This window comes from Penaeus monodon, chromosome 7 (genome assembly GCF_015228065.2).
Source record: "Penaeus monodon isolate SGIC_2016 chromosome 7, NSTDA_Pmon_1, whole genome shotgun sequence".
In the NCBI taxonomy this organism is placed as follows: domain Eukaryota; kingdom Metazoa; phylum Arthropoda; class Malacostraca; order Decapoda; family Penaeidae; genus Penaeus; species Penaeus monodon.
The window spans coordinates 55,384,945-55,399,680 of NC_051392.1; the positions used below are offsets into that span (position 1 = coordinate 55,384,945).

Consider the following 14,736-nt stretch of genomic DNA (forward strand, 5'->3'; position numbering starts at 1 on the left):
AGCTGGGTAAAATAATAGAATTATTTTTTTTATAAATTTTTGAAGATGTATTTAGCCCAATATCTTAGATTAAGACACTCTTCTGAAAAAAGGTCTAAGTGTAACCAAATTTAGAATTCATATTTTTTTTTCATTTGGTTTAGATTAAACAGTTCTTAATTTGTTTTTATTCACTTGTAATTGTTTGATTAAAAGAGGGCAGAAGTTGTATTTAGGAATTAGATATTCTACATTTTCATTTCCAAATATTTTGAAGTCTAAAATACCCTATTTTACAATAACTCTTTTCAGTGTATCTATAATTATTGTTTTCACTGATTTATTTTTTTAAGAGTTTCATTTGTGACTGCAGGCTTCTTCTCCATGATTTTTACATTTGGATGTATATTTTGAATTATGGATCAGTGAGCCTCATGTATACCAGCCTTTATGCATGCTTCTGGAGCCAGATGGCCTTAGTGACGAGGTGGATCAGCTTCGCGCTCAGATTGACCGTGATCTAAGCATTAGGTCTGACATCTCTCACACATTGTGTTCTGAGCTTCAAAACATCAAGATTCAGGTCACGCAGTACTGAATTGCTTGGTGTTTTGCCTCAGTACAGGTGTTTCTTGTCTCCCGTTGTATTTGTTATGGGGCCTAGACAGCTCCAGTGTGGGTATTGTGGGTATTTTGTGACAGTTTAAGGCATGCTTGTGGTTGCTGGGTTGTAGTTTTCGGGTTCGGTTATTGGGGTATTCCTGTGCAGTGTTGACGCGTTGCTGCATTGCCTTTGATTTAGGCTTTGGCAATGAGCTTGGTTCTTATATGTTTTGCTTTGCTGCTATTCTTCTTCTTCTTCTTCTTCTTCTTCTTCTTCTTCTTCTCTTCTTCTCTTCTTCTTCTTCTTCTTCTTCTTCTTCTTCTTCTTCTTCTTCTTCTTCTTCTCCTTCTCCTTCTCCTTCTCCTTCTCCTTCTTCTTCTTCTTCTTCTTCTTCTTCTTCTTCTTCTTCTTCTTCTATCTTCTTTCTTTCTTTCTTCTTAATTATTTGGGCGCATGCTTTGCATTAAGGGGGAAAAGTGAATCTTTTTCTCAGCATTAGATGTGCACACAAGTGCGCGTGCACACACACACACACACACACACACACACACACACACACATATTCACACACACATTCACACACACGCATTCACATACACACATTCACACACACATTCACACACACACATTCACACACACACATTCACACACACACATTCACACACACATTCACACACACATTCACACATTCACACCCACACACATTCACACCCACACACATTCACACCCACACACACATTCACACACACACACATTCACACACACACCACACACATTCACACACACACACACACACACATTCACCATCCCACACATTCACACACACACATTCCACACCATTCACACACACATTCACACACACACATTCACACATTCACACACACTCACACACACATGCACACACACACATTCACACACACATTCACACACCACACACACACACACACACATTCACCACACACACACATCACACATTCACACACATTCACACACACACACATTCACACACACACATTCACAACACACACACATTCACAAATTCACACCATTCACACACACCATTCACACCTTCACACACATCCACAACACACATCACACAACACACATCACACACACACGTCACAACAACACGCACAACCACGCACACACCCATCACCCGCCACACACGCACACACACACACACACCACACACAACACACACACACACACACACACACACACACCCACACACACACAACACATATGTACATATACATATACAGTATATACATATACATAGGTATATGCAAGTCTGTGTCTGTGTACTTTGTAAGCATAATTGTTCTTAAATAATAGAAAAATAATTGAAAGACATTGGTATTAGACTCAGGTTTGGAAATTAACAATGAAGATTGAAATGAAAAAATAGTTTGCTTGAATTTTACACTTTATAGACAAGAAATTATGGTTCCTTTTTGTATGCAGTAATCTTCCGTATGTTTTGCAGTAAACTGTAGAATATTGAGGTGATGTTCTTGTGTTTGTCTTTAATTTTTTTCATTCCTTTGGTAAAAGAAATAGTGTATGGATAATGTTATGTTTTTTAAACAATTTGTAGAAGTTATTTTGCATGATATTGTCCTGTTTGGTATATGTATTGCAGGTATTTTGTATTTGCAATCTTTGCATTGAGATTTTCTTTCATTGGGATGATTGAGGAAAACGTTCTTAATTTATTATTTGTGCAAAAGAATTATTACCAGCCTTTATTTAAAAAACTGTAACTCTAGTTGGTTGATAGAAACTTAAAAATCCCACTATATACAAAATAGATTTATTGGAAAACTGAAACTGTTGTATCATCTTTCATTAAACTAATTTATGCAGACACAGTAAAGCTTACCTGAATATTTATCACCATTTTAAATTATAGTTTTTATTTGGTTCTTTAATATGCATGTCAGATTGTGGGTGAATGCTGTAGAACGGTTTTGTACTTTGACCTTTTGTTTGGGAGCCTTATGTATTTTGAGCCATTGGTTATTGAGAGAATATCCATTTTTATGTTGCTTGGATATTTTTGTAATTTGTATTTTTTTCTTTTCCCTTTTCTTTGGCTGTCTTAATTAAGTGGCTTTTTTCTCTTGGGGCTAGAAAAAAAAAATGCATAGGAGCTGAAATGACAGTTTAGAGATGTAACATAGACATTATGTGATTTCTTGTTAATTTGGTGCCCCCTCTGAGATTTGTTAATTTTAGTAGAAAAAGGAGCATATCCAAAATATTGTTATTTATTCATTATGAATTTATACATTCTCATTAGATTATGCAGAACCTTGTCCCTCTCAAATTAATATCAGTGGTATGTATTGCTCATCCCCACAAGCAAACTTATTGTTAAAAGTTTACTCTTCACTAAGCAATTTAGTAAAAATAAAAAAAGTCATTGAACTATTTAATTGAAAACCTGTGTTTTCTTCTGAGACATTTTTTCTAAGATATTTTACATAATTGTGTGCATTGTCCAAAGAAAGGAAAAGGAAAAAATACATGAGAAAAAGCTTGGGTAGTAACTAGGCAGTACAATGTGGTAATGTTTTCAGTTTTCCTGTATATTCTTTACTGTACATCCTGATTATATCACTGTTAGATTACAATAATTTTGCATGATTAATATTTATATTTATAGCTCACATATGTGGTTGTGTACTGTATTTGCATCTGCTAATTTAGTTTCGCTACTGTAGATGGACTAACCTTTTTCTTCTCGTAACCTTCCTTATCCTTGTGTTGGTGTCCCCCTGCTTGTCTTGCGTAGCTGGAAGATGCACATGTGAACCTCAACAAGATTATTGAACCAGGAATTGATGTAAACTCTCTCCCATTCCAGCGGCATCTACAGTCTCTATACAATGACAGGTTAGTGGGCTGTGATGGGCTTCCTGTTTCTATTGTCTTGATTTTTAATGTGCTTATAGTGGTTTGTGGTAGACATTTAAAGAATAATTGGTTCTATTAAACTTTGTTGATGATAGACATCACTGCTTTACCTTCCAGGGATTGGTACAAGAAAACTGTAGGTCTCCTTTCTCATGTGACACTACAGTTGCTGCACTACTACAGTGTGGCTGAGAATTACACGCACAAATCCCATGCCGCTCCTGCTCATGATTCTATCCCTTATCAAGAGGTAATGCCGGGCAAGGTCTTGGATCTCTCTTTCCTGTCAGACTGCGTGCATGATGAAAGTGAGGCAAACCAGTATACTACATTCCCTGAGGATAGTGCTGTGTCAACTGGCCTCATTGGGAAGACAGTTGAAGCAGATCATGGTGAAGAGACAGAACTGGGGAGCAATGCAGAATCAATGCTTGATAGCACAGCAATGAGTGAGGGGATGCTGGATGACATGGACAAGGATGAGCAAGTCCGCCAAATCCTCACAAAGTCCTATCCGCAGCTGATGTCCATTCTGAAGGGGCGTTGGGAACGTGTCATGGTGGATCATCTGGAAAAAGAGGTCCAAGAGCTGACCATCTCTCTCCAAGCATCAGCAGGAATGCTAAAGATTTTCATGCATTCAGTGACTGAGAGTCAAGACCTCTCCTCGCACACCATCAGGGATGAAAGTAACATTGACAATGCAAAGGAAAGCTCCCTTGAACTCACACAGCATCATATAGATGCATCTCCTGACCATTCAGTGCAGCCCACAACAAGTAGACAGGGAGATGAGAATGATGATCAGCTGTGTGGAAACACAGAGGAATCCTTACCAGATACAGAAAGAGCGAGGCAGCTCTCAAAGTCACAACTAACTAGTCATTATAGTTCAAAGTATCCAGAGGACTTTTCTCAGAGTCTGACTCAGTTACTGTGCCATGATGATTCCTTCATAAACTTGACCAAACTGGAACCCCAGGACCTGGGTGATGAAGAGAAGCTGAAGCGGGCAATAGTTCAACTTTGCCGAAGTGCAGAAGCTACAGAGAACCTTCAGCTGAAGCTCCATCACCTTGAGGGCCTCTTGAAGGGGTGTGAACAGGAGAAAAATGTGTTGGAAGAAGAAATTGAGCATCTCAATCACTGCAACAAGAATCTTGCAATTGAACTCCAGGTATGAACCTCTCAAGAAAGGTTTTTTTTTCTTATTGGATTTATACAAATCATGATTTTACTTTAGTATAAAGAAAGCAAGGATAGATAAACTTACGAGATTTACCAGAAATGGGAAGTGAGATGTAGTTAATATAGCCACTTAACTTATACATATGATTAATCTGTTTAAAACAATTCCACTATTTACAGACTGCAAAAGATCACTGGAAGAGTTTTGAATTAGTCGCAAGGCAAAGGTGGGAACGGGTACAACCCAGTATGCAGCCAGAAGGGAAAGTTTTCTAAAGATATTAAAGAAAGAGGTAATTTTTTTATAGAAGATGTAATTCCATTTTGTATCATTGTTGATTTACGATACCCCTTTTTACATATTTTATGTATTGTTCGGGGGAATACTTAGGAAATTATTAGTTTGCAGTGATAATGGTCAGGGGTAGCAAGAAATGGTTCAAGTTGTGCAATTCATAACTTAAAAAAATATTTTCAGAGAACACTTCATAGCTCAGTTTGTAAATAAAAGGAACATGATGTTGATAATAGAAATGTTGGTTGATTATCCTCATAATCTTGATGATTATAATTATGATAGTGAAAAAGTGATAATACCGGAAATGATCATAGATTATCACGATAAAAAAATAAAATTGATAAAAATAATAACATTTATGACATTGGTGTAGTTAAAAAAATGATAATGATTATAATATAAAATAATATGATTATAGTATTAATGACAATGATAATGATAATGATATTCATAACAATGATAATGATTATGATTTTAATAGGGGTAATAATTTTATATTTATTTAAGAATAATGAAAATAATAATCTAATAAACACCCTTCCAAATATTTCAACATAGTCCGAGCACTCCTGTCTGCCAAGAACAAGTCCTTGATAAACCACACGGAATTGATATCTCGTATTGGGGACCTTGAGGGAATGCTGGAGGCCCTAGTGGAAGAGAGTGATGCAGTTTACTGAGACACTAAAGGCCCAAGTGTCAGATCTGTCACAGAGGTTGGTATAATTGACAACTTTCCTTTGTTTTGTGAGGATCGCATAAGGTACATTACTATTTTTTCTATTGTAGATGCACTGGTTACATTTCAGAAGAGAGATGGTGTATTTTGAATTATTGCTTCTTTATTTGCTCAGTTTTAAACCCCTTTTTTCATTTTATGTGATATGGTAAAAATTGAATTAACTGCTAAGAGCAACAACCAAAATGTATTTTTTAAGATTTGTATTAAACTTTGGATAGACTAATTAATAACTCCAGAGACGTATTAGTTTAGATACCACTTAGTGACTAATTCAGTATTGTCTCAGCTCCCAGAGAAAAGACTGACCTGTAAACTATTAGTCATATCGTAAGTATGATTGGAGTTTAGAAGACTTGTGAAGTTCTATTTCCAGCAGCACATAGTACATATAATTTTCATATTTAATTGCTATGTATATTTTCGTATGTATATTTTGGAGGGCTTATGTACAAATATTACAAGGTTTGAGTGTGACAAATAAACTAGATTTAAAACTCAAACAATGCTGTTGGTATTACTCTCCAAATGAGCTTGAAAATAATACATAAATTTACTATGTAATGAGGGTTAAAAGATTTTTTTTTTTTCTTGGACTCCTCTAACTTACTCTCATTGCGGCTACACAGTTTGGAAGTAGCCGACCGTCACTTCGGTCCTCTCGGCAATTTCTGGGGGGAACACGCCAGTGAACGTGACCAGGGGGTGGAGGATCTCATCCAAACGAAGGAAAAGTTACAAGTCCCGCTACGGAAAGGGACGCTGTCATCACACAACACGCAAACCTAGAAAAAAGGTATGGAATGTATCTTTTATCGTTGAAAGAAAATCTTTACACATAAACACTTCAGTTGAATTTCTAAAGCCCCATTTCCATTTCTGAATAAGCCTGATATTACTTCACACTGTTGTAAGGCAGGTTTGAAATTAAAAGTGCTAAGATTAGATTTTTCTCTAATGATAGGAGAAATTTGTGAAATATACTACCATCAAAAATATTTCGGCAGAATTTATGTAAACTTGATTAATGTAGAAAAATACATACATGTGATTCTTTTATTCTTCTGTCACTAAAAGCTGTGTAGGACACATGCATTCCAATGAATTACTGATATTGCATCCTTTTCTCTAAATTATAGCAAGTGCTTAAAATACCTATGTTCATTCCCCTTACATGAAATATGCTTTTTGATATGTTGCTGTCTTTTTTGTTCTCAATATTATTGCATGCCATTAATTTCTAGCTTCAGGATTTGCATGGTTTTGGAATTTTTTATTTTCTATAGAAGCTTGCTGCAGCATGTTTTTCTAGCTGCTTGCTATTATGTTTCTTCTGTTCAACTTGCACTTTTGGAAGAACAGAAGCATGGGATAAAAGCAAAAAAAAAAATTGATAATTCCTACACACAGATTAATTCACTATATCAAGGGGGTTGTGGTGTTTGAAATGCATTTTGCATGCATCCATGCATGTTTGTTTGGGTGTGTGTGTGTGAGTGTGTGTGCGTGTGCTTGTGCGTGTGCGTGTGCGTGTGCGTGTGCGTGTGCGTGTGCGTGTGAGTGTGAGTGTGGGCTGTGTGTCTGTGCATGCGTGTATTTGGAGAGGCATGTGCATGTCTGGGTGTAGGTGTATAGTTGAGTACATATGTCCTGCACATGTTACTCTGTGTGAGGAGTAACCAAACTGCTACAAAGTTGTATGCTTAAACTCATCAATCCTTATTCCATGCACAAAGTATTAACCTCCTTTATAGCTCCTTTTTTGTAACTGGGTGTATACTTTTCTAATTCCTATGGTTGTTTCAACTTTTGTCTTTCCTGACTGGCCTTTGTAGCATGTTTAATACAAGATAAGATTTTAACATCTTTCTCGTACATGAACAATGGTATGTACATGAAATGTTGATGTGAATCTGCATGGTATCATAGTTTACTGATGTTTTTGGAAATCTTGTTATGGTTGACAAGTTGTTTTGATTGTACATGTGATTGTATTCCATTGTAGTGCAGTTGTACATGCTGAGAAAAGATGCAGATTAGAATAATATGATTGTTATGGTTGACTGATATTACCTTGATATTAATTATTATTGAGTTTTGGGTTGAATGTTAGGTAAGTCCAATATATAGATGGATGCTGGTAAACTGTATAGTGTAATAAATGCATGATTAAATTATGTCCTGTGCAGAAGAGTAACATATTGTTTGTTTGTGTGTGCTGTACATTTTGATGCTTGTGTGTTCATTTTAGTCTTTTAAGTTTTTAATGTAGTGTGTGGTAATTGCGCATGTCCATGCATGACAAATTATTAGTATGATTCACTTCAATACTTTGTGTTCAGGTTTATATTCACTTGACTATTGCGATGATTTGTGAATCAGATTAAATAATTAGTAGATGCTGATGAGCATACAGTAGCACCTAATTCACAAGAGAAGGAATGCACAAATATCATATTGTGCCGTAGGTGGAGAATTTAGAACGAGATTTACGGGAAAAATCACAGGAACTTCAGGATGCTCTTGCCACTAAAAGAGGAATTGCTAGCTGAGAACAAGACTGCCGTGGATAAGGTAAACGTTGTTGTGTTACTTTCGTTGCACCCGAGCCGTGAGAGATTACAGCCTTTTTCCTTTTCTTTTCTTTTCTTTTTTTTTTCCTTAAATCTTTCTAGTTTCCTGCATTTACAGAAGAAAAAGTTATTGTTTTGGTGTTTGCAATTTGCACACTTTTTGGTTTAGTCATGCATGAATGTGTTTTACATTGCTTTATTTCCTTGTGTTATCTGTACCCATATACAACATCAAATATTATTTTATCAGCAGCATCCTTCTGTACAGTACCACACCTAATACACATTTTGATTTGATTTGATTTTCTTTATTCATTATGTGACTTGTAAAATTATTATTATTTTTTTTTTTCCCTAATGCTCTTTAGAGCTGATTTGTAATATAAGCACATGAAATGGAATTGTTTAGAGAGTGTTTTATCTAATACTTTGACATATAAGCGAAAGTGAAAGGAAGAGGGAGGATGAGAGGAAGAAAGAGAGTGAGGAGGAATAGAGACAGAGAAAGAAGAGCATGTAGGAAGAAAGAGTTAAAGGGTGTGATCTTGATGTTGATTATTAATGTGTAGGGTGCTGGTTTGTACATATTATACGTATGGTGTATGAAAGGAGAGAGAAAGAGAGAGAGAATAGGAGAAGAAAAGAAGTGAGTAAATAAAGGTGGGAGAGAAGCAGAGTGAATGGTAAAGTGAGGGAGAGTGAGAAAGAGAGGCAAAATTGAGAAGAAAGAAAGAGAAGAGAGAGAAAAATATTGATAAGAAGGTGAGGAGAGAGGAAGAGGAAGATTCAGCTTCAGCTTCAGATTCAGAGAGACTAAGAGAGAGGGGAAAGTAGACACTGGAGATTAGAATAATGGAAGATAGGAGGGAGGGATGTGGCTAATGGAAAGAGAGAGTGAAAGAAAGAGAAAAAGAGAAGAAAGATAGATAGTGGATGATTGAGAATAAATAAAAATTACACTATAATTGCTTCCTGGGTTGTCACTAACAAGTCGTCTCACATTAGATCTGGGACCTTCGAGATATCATACAGTCTCTGGAATCCCAGCTGGATGCCAAATGCGTGCAAGAGCTTGAGGTAAACACCCAGGTTGAGTCCTTAAAATCACCCTTGCGCAGGCACAGCGTCACTCCTTGGATCTCACTCAACAGGTAGAGATAGATTGAGCAGTTGCATCTTTTGTTTGTTTTGTCATTGGTCTGTAAAGACAGAGTATTTAAATTTACATGATTAAATTATTTGCATGAGCATGGTAGTTTTCGATCAAATGACTTTCTAACTTGTTAATCGTTAACAAAGACTTCAAATTGTATATTTCACTGACATGAATTATGAGCAGTAATATAAAACAGATTAGGGTTAATAACATGGTATTTTAATCAGAATAAATGAAACATGTAGTTGCCATACTAAATTAATTTTTGTAACTTTCACGCATGATATTAGTACTACATTGATATTGATAATTTAGTTTATGATAAGGTTTTTACCTAACGGGAACCTCCAAAAAAGAATTAAAACCCCGCTGGAAGAGGGGCAGTGTGCCGAGTGGGATATACTGGTTATGGAGAGATTTTTCCACCGCCTCTCTCGCACGATGCCCCCGAGGAAAGGGGAAAGAGGCCCGCATGCGAGCCCTCCTGTTTTGAAGGACTCAGGAGGGCGGGGCTGGCCCCTCAAATGCTGAGGACAAATTTGGTAATGGATGGGGGTGTTCACCCCCAGTTTTGGGATATTTTTTTCTTTTTATGTTTTTTTGGGCTGTTTTTTTTGTTCTGTCTATTTGTTGTCCTGTTCCTTTTCTCTCTAGCTCTCTACTTAAAAATCAATTTTCCTTCTTCATTCTCTCTTTTCATTCCTCTCTATCTCTTTTTCTCTCTTTTTCTTCTCTCTTTTTTCTTCTCTCTATTTCTTTTCTCATTCTCTTTTTATTTCTCTTTTCATTTTTTCTTCATTTCTCTTCTTCATTCTTTTTTATTTTTTCTTTCTCTTTCTTCTTTTTTTTCAAAAAAAAAATTTTCCTCTTTCTCCTTTTCTTTCCCCTCTTTTCTTTTCTTATCTTTTTTTTCTTTCTTTCTCTTCCTTTTTTCTTATTCTTTTTTTTTCATTCCCTTTCTCCTTTCCCTCTTCTTCTCCCCCCATTCTTTCTCTCTCCCCCCCATTCTCTCCTTCCCTTTATTTGTTCCTTTTTATTCTTTTTTTTATTTTTCCTCCCTCTATTTCCCCTTTCTCCCTTATTCTCTTTTTCTCCCCCCCCATTCCTCTTTCCCCCCCATTCTTTCTCTTCTCATTTCTTTTTTTTTCCCCTTTCTCCCTTCATTTTTTTCTTCCCTTCATTCTTTTTCCCTCTATTCTCTTTTTTATTTTTTCCTTTTTTTTTTTCTTTTTCTCTCTTTCTCTTCTTTTCTCTGTCCTTTCTCTTTCTTTCCCGGGCCTGCTTGTCTCGCTCTGTCTCTGTTTTGTTGTCTTGTCTCTGTCCTTTTTTCCCTCTCTTCTCTCTTCTCTTTTTCTCTTTCTCTCTCTTTCTTATCTCTCTCTCTCTCTAATCTCTCTCTCTCTCTCATTCCATTCCTCCCCCTCCCTCCCCCCCACACCCCCTTGTGAGTATCACTTTCCATTTTTCTTTACTTTAAAATTGATTTTAGACTTTGGGTAACCCCCATTTGTTGCTAGTTGGAACTTGTATATTAGAAATTTGTACATGATTTTAGGTTTTTAGAACTTATAAACAATGGTATTTGTCAAAAAATGTTCACACGACCCTTAAAAAAAATCATCATTATGCTTTAAGGAAAACCCTTTAACATTACCCTTATGCACTCTTTGGAGTTTTAAGCTTGAGTTAGGAAAGTGTTTATTTGTTTGCACTGTCATACTGATTACCATGTGATACTGAAAGCAAATAATTAATGCTTTCTGTTGATTATTTTTGATTGTAAGGGACTAAATCACAAGTGAACTGATAAGTATGTATTAATCATAAAGCTACATTTTGTCGTACTAACATCTATTTCTGCATGAAAGTTCATAAAAAAAAAATTGAAATTGAAATTTCAGTGAATAACATCTTTAAAGAAAAGTTTACAAAAGCCATGATCATCATTTAAGCTACTGCATACTATGAAATTTTAATTATAAACATTCCAGTTTGTTTGAGTAATTATTATTATTATTATGATTATTTTAAACAGCTTCAGGTGATTGAAGACAGGCTGGACAGAACTACAAGAGGCCTTGAGGCTCTGCAACTATCCATCTCCTCCGCCTCTCAGTCTGAGGAAGACTTGTCTGTCAAGTAAGTGTTCTTTTTTCTTCTCTTTCTCAGTATGGAAAGTCCTGATTAGTGCTCAGGATAGTTGAGAGGTGGTATTGATTTTGAGAAAGGGGCTTATGTTATGTTGGAGAAAAAGGGATGAATGGCAGTGAGTATTTTCAAAATTTCTCATGTGCATCTAGTATTTTGGTATTTTAGCACTCTTCCCTTTGTTAAAGTTACATAACTCTGATGAAAATGAAGAGGACTGTAATATAAATTATGCAGTTTGCCTTGTGAAATTGACCATTTTGTTTTATGCCTCCCTTCAAACATTAGCCACAATGTACTTTGAACTTTATGGTTCAACTTAACACTGTTAATGGTTTCACAGAGATCGCCTGGACATCCCATCTTTACGTGAGCTGGAAAGCAGCAGAGCCTTGTCTCCATCCGCTCTGGACAGGCGACTGGAGGATAAGTTGGTGATGCTAGAGCGCACCACAGAAGCAGCAGTGAAGCGCACACGGGTCCTAGAGATGACTGTCTAAAATCTGAGGCTGGATCTAGATGTATGTGGTTTTTGTTTTGAATCATAAATCTTAAGGATTAGTGGGTATGATTGCAGTAAGTTTTAGCATAATTGTGTTATCCAACATCTGTATATTACTCACAAAGGATAAATAATGGTTACCCACGGTCTTTCAGGAGGCAATAATAGAGCGAGATGCCCTCCAAGAGCGGTCAAGTGACCAGCTCGTTCAAATCTCAAGCCTGGAAGCACGGCTGGATGAGCTCAGGAGGTCAGACCATCCATGGCTGCCGAGATGAGACAGCGGTTCACTCTGGTTCAGGAGGATTTGAGGAGAAAAGGAATGAATTGGCAATAAAAGGGAGAGAGGTAATGCATTTGTGCTTTTTGAAATGTAGTTATATATTTTTTTCTTTTGTCGCTTCATTTTTTTCTAGTTGTTGAAATATCAAGAAATGTGTTTGATTTTCATACTTACTTGATTTTTTTTTTTTTCTCATGGCTAATTTTACAACTATTTCCATGCGGGTTTTTTAAAAATGAAATCTTTTAAGTAATATACATCATCAGAAAATGAAGGAAAGATGTTAAAAGGCAAAAATATATTATCATAAAGTTTTGCAAGAGTATTTAAGTTCATTAAAATTGTTTTCATGGAACTTTGTAGATCTGTATATTTCCTGTCTTTCCTGAAAGTGAAATTTCTGGAGTTACCCAGAAAAGGGATTCAAATCTTTATCTTTATGGCATAATGGTTGTCCAAACTTTTAGGTTGAGGAGCTACGATTCAACCTGAATGCCTCCGAGGAATTGTTGTCCCGTGAAGACGAGCTGCAACGACTGCTGTCAGTTTCACAGCCTCACAGTCTGCCCCCGTCATCAGCTGAACAGCTCCTGGGCCAAACACCAACAGCTGGAGGATGAGCTCAAAGCAAAATCTGTGTGATCGAAAAATTGAAAGTAATTGGAGACAAACACAATAAACTTTGGCCTCATCTATATGAGGTACCAGTACAACATTTTTTGAGGTTCACAACAAACTTCAGATTTGTTATAAGAGATACAGGATTCAGTCCTTGTATTCCATTCAGTACCATGCTATATCATTCCCTTTGCCAGTTCTATGCATTCTGCTGTCACGCGCCCCATTCCAGGAAACGCTCTTCGCCATGCTCCATTTCCCTTCCTTCGCATTTCTTTAGTTTCCATCCTTTCCCATGACAATATTCTTGGTCACTTAACCAACTGGGAAAGAAAAAACTTGTTTGGTTTGCAGAATGAATTGTCTGAAGCAGCCAAAGGAAGTGGAATGTCCTCGTGCTTTCATATCGTCTTTTTGATGACAAAAATGCTAAAATTGACAATTTGGGCTCAGCGTCTGGAGGATGTGAAAGCCAAGAATTAAGGAAGTGGTTTTACAGCTGTCGCAAGGGGGAAGTGTAGAGGAAGCAGTGAACATGGTAAGTATTGATATGTAGGGTTCTCTAAAGTATCTTTAAAATTGTGCTGTAATGTCTGAAACAGTAGATTACCTTATTGATTATATATTTCTGTCGGGTAATTTTTTGAATGTACATTGGGAGGTAATCTACATTGGTTTTCTGAACTCACCATGGTATATTGTTATATGCCTGAACATGATATAGTGCATTTGGTTTAGTGAATAACTATTATATATTAGTCTCTCCCTTTGGTTAAAAGCTGATTCTCTAAATAGAAGTTTTTCATTTACAGCTAAAAAAAATTGCCTTTGATGGGAAATTCCATGAGACTCTGGATAGTAAGGGCATACACACAGCCTGGAGGTGTTAAGAAGAGATCCAGTTGAGGTTTCTCCAAGTTTGACTCCAATAATGGTTGTTGAATTGTATAGATCAGGTGAAACAGGTTTTTTTATAGAATAATTCTTTAAAAGATATTTGAACATTGTTCTGGAAATGAACTTTTGGTTTGTAGAACACTGTTCTGGAAATGAACTTTAGGTTTGTAAGTGATGGCCTTTTTTTTTTTTTTTTTTTTTTTTTTTCCATTTGTTTTTGTTCTTTTTGTTTCTTTTTTTTCTTTTTCTTTTTTGAAATTATGTGCATTATATAAATGAATTTTGAATAAGCCCTGTAGGAAAAAAATGTCTATCACAGTTAAGAGTAATAAAAATGAAGAGAGGCTTAGAAAGATTTATCCACTATGTAATGAGTGCATCTTTTTTGTAGATACCAGACTCCAAGGAAAAATCCATGCCCATAAGCCCGGAAGAGGCACAATTACCACACAGTCATCCAAGACCTGTCCCTTAATGTCAGTACAACCAGACGTCCTGAAGGTTCCAGATAATCTGGGCTATGAGACATTATCAGCTTCAACAGAGTTAAAACAGGTAACCCGGTAATTTTTTTTTCTTGATAGGGATAATTTGCTGGAAAATGGTTTTTGGCAGTTGAAATTAGCCAATCACCTTAAGGAGTACAGCATTGCTATTTAGGTGGCAATTAAAATAATTCATAAGAAATTTTTGTGCATTTTTCTCTTTAAAAGTGCATGTTTAGGATCCAAATCACTATAATGAATAAAGAATTATATCACGCCAAGATTAACTGCCCCTTGTGAAAGCGTCTTCCCTTTTATTTAATATCCATCCTTTTAATGAATAAATA

The 14,736-nt window shown here is 36.2% G+C and overlaps 1 protein-coding gene and 1 long non-coding RNA gene across 2 annotated transcripts in view; one reads left to right on the plus strand and one right to left on the minus strand.

Annotated features, from left to right (window-relative positions):
- The window catches only part of LOC119575475 (GRIP and coiled-coil domain-containing protein 2-like), a 102,901-nt gene that overhangs the window by 11,004 nt on the left and 77,161 nt on the right, over window positions 1-14,736 (minus strand). The gene's annotated exons all lie outside the window — the stretch shown is intronic.
- On the plus strand, window positions 8,257-12,369 carry LOC119575477. Its single transcript, XR_005228984.1, has 5 exons — window positions 8,257-8,301; window positions 9,306-9,451; window positions 11,492-11,595; window positions 11,948-12,125; window positions 12,262-12,369. It is a non-coding gene; the product is annotated as an uncharacterized LOC119575477 (long non-coding RNA).